The sequence below is a fragment of the Cynocephalus volans genome, chromosome 9, assembly GCF_027409185.1.
Source record: "Cynocephalus volans isolate mCynVol1 chromosome 9, mCynVol1.pri, whole genome shotgun sequence".
Taxonomy (NCBI): domain Eukaryota; kingdom Metazoa; phylum Chordata; class Mammalia; order Dermoptera; family Cynocephalidae; genus Cynocephalus; species Cynocephalus volans.
In genome coordinates this window covers 70,657,660-70,662,206 of record NC_084468.1, presented here as the reverse complement: position 1 = coordinate 70,662,206, position 4,547 = coordinate 70,657,660, and the positions used below count along the sequence as shown (strand labels likewise).

The window sequence follows — 4,547 nt, the reverse complement described above, 5'->3', positions numbered from 1 at the left end:
AAGTAACACTACTCTTACAATGTCATCTAAGTCCTTTGTACTCAAAGTGTGGTCTGCTGATGAGCAACTTTGTCATCACTTGGGAGCTTGTTAAAAAAAATGCAGAATTTTGGCCCTCACCCCAGACCTACTGAAGCAGACTGCAATTTAATAAGGATGGTCCCCAGGTGATTTGAGGATTGGAATCCCCAGGTGAGTTCAGGATTGGAACCGTTTAACAGGTGTTCGTGGATTTATTCTGAACCTTCAATTACTTATTTGAAACCATCCTGAAATGCCCATGCCTAGTGCTGGAGATTGTGTTCAAGAAGACACCTCTAGTTCTTTTAGATTCTAAAGGAAAGAGTACGTCACTCATTCACAAACTCATCAAGCAATTACTAAAATACAAGTGATTTTATTTTGGCTTTGTCGGTAAATGACAGTGTGACGTTGGGCAGGACATTAATTTCCTAATCATCTTTAGCTTTTTTATTTGAAAAAATGAGGTGGCTGGGCAGGTTCACCCTTCTCAGCCTTCTAAAAATGCCATGCTTTTAAGTATCAGCTGGGCTGTTCAACTGGTAAACACAGCTAGCTCTGCACTCATCTTTAGGCTGGCATCTGTTTGGAGTGGCTGGTGCTGGTGACCTACTGGTTGTTGAGTAGTCTGAGTATTTGCCAAATGATAATTGTAGGGCAACTAAGTACCAGGGACTGTTAGGGACTAAGTATTATCAGTGTAACTTCCAGAATACTTGCTTGCCGTGGACTCAGATACATGTAAATATAGACCTGAGGTATATAAGAAAGCTGAATAGCCGGAGCAGGGAGAGGAAAGTACATGGGCTTTAGTGTCAAACTAAAGGGGTTTGTGTGCTAGTTCTGTTGTGTACTAGCTGTGTGGTTTGAGTACATTACCTAAACTCACTTGGTATTGGGTTTTTTAGCTAAAAAATGAGGTTAATATAATAATAATGATGATGATGATGATGATGATGATGATGAACCTCAAAGTGTAATTGGGAGGAATTAATAAGATAACTTACGTAGGGAGTCTGACAAATAATAGATACTCAACAAATGTTTCTTTCCTTTTCACTTGTGTATCTGTACCCAAAATACATAGATCTTTACTTCTGGAAACCTCTATAATGTGATATACCAAATGTTTATTTCTGACAGTTGAACATTGTGTCTTTGAATAAAAGTGGGGGTTGGCAAACTTTCTCCTAAAAGTCCAGATAATACATTTTTCAGGCTTTGAGGGTCATACAATCTGGGTCATAACTACTCAACTCTGCCTTGTAGTGCAAAAGCAGCCATAGACAATACATGAATGAATGGGCAGGACTGTTTCAATAAAACTATTTATTAGCAGTCACTCCCTTTCTCCCCACTCTCATCCCTGGGCAACCACTTTTCTACTTTCTTTCTCTATGGATATGCCCATGCTGGACTTTTGGAAGCCTATTTAGAGCTTGTTTTGGTGATTTTGTAAGAACCCAATTCTCTGTATTAAATCCCTTTCTGCTTAGGATACCTTGAGAGTTTTTTTTTTTCTTACACTGAACTCTGGTTCAGTCAGAGTTAAAGGAGAAAAATGAATGTTGTGCGATTTTCAACATTTAAAGAAGAGCTTGTTTTTTTTAAAGTTTATTTATTTATTAATATTATTTTTTTACATTCTATGATGTTGTGGAGCAGTTGTGGGGGGAGGGGAAGAGGGAAAGGGGGAAGGAAATAGGGTGGGAGAAGGAAGACAGAGGGTGGGTGAAGTTGAGGCATGTGGTACCCCCCTCATCCCTACAGGGGAGTCCAGGGGGCTTCCAGCAGTCTCTTGGTCATTGCTGGGCTGGTTGTGTGTGTTGGGAGGGCATGGCCAAGGCCCTCAGCCGCCCACCACCATGGCTTGGGAGAGCCCAGGGCGCTTCCTGCAGCAGCTTGGTAATTGTTGCTGGGCTGGTTGGAGGTGTCAGGGGGCATGGCTGAGGCCCCCATCTCTCCCACATCCCTGACTTGGTAGCCCAGGGGATTTCTGGTCCTTCTAGGTTTTATAGGTGTTCCTTGGTGGTGTGAGACCTCAACTAATTAATATCAAACTTTGTCTCTTGTGTGTGGGTATTTTGTTTTTTCTTTCAGTTCTGGGTTGGATTATTCACTGTTCCCACCATTTAAACTCTGCACTGGAACTAATTTGTTGTCCTTTGCTTACTTCTGAAATGGGGGAACTTCTTGTGGGGACCAGCACTTGAACTCTGTGGTTGAGCTAAATTGCTGCTTTGCTGCTGATTCCCTGGGGAAGTCTTTTTGTGCAGCTCAGGTTTTAATGGTTGACTTTATAGGTACTTCCAGGTCTCATGAGATCTGGTACACCTGGGTTGTGTAGAAACTTGGGTCTGGGCCTGAGACTTTTCATCCCTGCAGTTCTATATTCATGACCAGTCTCCACTGAGTGGTCCTGTGCTGATTGCAGGGCAGATCAGCCGTCCGTGCTATGTCCCAGTGTTCTCCTGGTGGGCCTGTCTCTTCCACTGCCTGTACTCCAAACACTTCCCATGGGGTGGACCATGCGCTGGTCCCTTGTGATGACTCCCTGGCCTCTGAGTGGCTCCTTTTTTACAGCTGTTGTGATTCCTTGCTCCTGTGTGGTTCCACAGGAACCTTGTCAGTGGTCGTGCTGGCCTGCAGGCCACCAAGGCCCTCTTCTCCCCTACCACCTACAAGCAACTTCATCTGAAGGGCACAGCTGTGGCTTTTGCCAGCTCCTGCTCCATATGCTCACTAGGGCCAGTCTTGAAGCAGCTGGGGCTCAAAACGGATCAGTCCTTTCTTTCTCTCATCGTGGCTTCTCCTGCCTTCATGTACTCTGTAGGCCTCTCCTCCTCTTCCCCTGAGCTCTAGTGGCCCCAGCTTGGCTGTCATTGCTTTTTAATAGTTGCGAATTGGTTGATTTGTGGGAGAGAGTGATACTGTGACTCTCTATTCTGCCGTCTTGACTGGAAGACTAGAGCTTGATTTTTAATGTGTGAGAATGGGTATCAAATGCTATGATATATGCCGCCGCCGAGACCAAGATGGCCGCGAGACTCGCCGCCTTCCTCAAGAATGTTTGGGCCAAGGAGCCGGTGTTGGTCGCGTCTTTCACCATAGGGACCCTCGCTATAATTCTGCCCCCACTCAGCCCCTACACCAAGTATGCCGTCATGATCAACCAAGCCACTCCCTACAACTACCCAGTGCCCCTCTGAGATGATGGGAATATGCCCGATGTGCCTAGCCATCCCCAGGATCCCCAGGGACCCAGCTTGGAATGGCTGAAGAAACTGTGAGCATCTCCATTGACAGGAAGGAGGACCCCTCCTTTGTGGCCCCCAATAAAAATGTGAAAAGCCCCCCCCCCAAAAAAGCTATGATATTTAGATTCAATTGTATACATATTAAAATATCAGTATTTACAGCATGCCAAATATTATATTTTTAAAAACTATTTATATTTATAAAGAAAAAATTTAGAATTTTCAATTAAAACTATTCAAGAAGGTAAATAATTTTTAAAGTTTTTATAGGTGAAATGTAAGTGCGGGAGTCTGAAGACTTGCTTTAGGCCACACATCATCCTCTCTAGAAATGACTTTTGAAACTAAGGCTTTGGCTTTATACTTTCTGACTTTAGTGTTTTAAAAAAGTTTATTAACTTTTACAAATCATTTCTGTTTGATTCCTTAAATGACAAAACACCATGTATTTATTATTTAAAACTTTCAAACAATACAGACATAATCATCCTTACTTTAACCACACTTTCTGGGACTAACCATAATTAACAGACTTTACCCTTTGAGATCTTTCTCGACATAAGAGCTGTAAGGTAAACTTACTCTACACATTAGATGGCCTCTTGGGGTGCCTCCTAGGATCTATGATTTAAATACAAATTCATTGTGTTTCACTGCTTTTCTTTGAATACTTAGCACAGTGCCCTACCTGTGGTAATTCATGAACCTTCGTTGATACTGATCTCTGATTTGAATGATTCAAAGCCTTGACAAGAAGCTAAAAAAGTAGATCATTTAAGATGTGAGTGTGAAATGCACATCTTTATGTGAAACAAGGATCCTCTGCAAAGCCAGTGCTCTTTTTTATTGTAATTATTTAATTCACTTCTTAAAAATGCGGGTACCTAGCACATGAAATAAATGTCTTTTTTAAGTGCATCCTTTGTGATCTGAACAAGGTGAAGTGATTCTTCATGCTATATCATTTCAGTAAAGATAATACTGATAATACCTAACATTTATAATTGCTTTATATCTTACTTTAAAGTATTTTGAAATGTATTTTATTTGATCCTAGTGAGGTTCATTAAGGGTTATACCCATCTTAGAGTTGAGTAAATAGAGGCTAAGAGAGGTTCATTGACTGGCTGAAGATCACACAGTTCATGGTAGAGCCTGAACAAAAACATTTTGACTTTAGTGTTCTTCTCCCTACCTACACACAAAACATTGCCCAGCAATTGCCTTTATTAAATGATAATTTAGGTAAGATGACTTTGGAGGACAATT

The 4,547-nt window shown here is 41.8% G+C and overlaps 1 pseudogene; it reads left to right on the top strand.

Annotated features, from left to right (window-relative positions):
• Positions 1-3,044: 3,044 nt before the first annotated feature.
• Positions 3,045-3,370, top strand: LOC134386619 (NADH dehydrogenase [ubiquinone] 1 alpha subcomplex subunit 3-like; annotated as a pseudogene).
• The last annotated feature ends 1,177 nt before the right edge of the window (positions 3,371-4,547 follow it).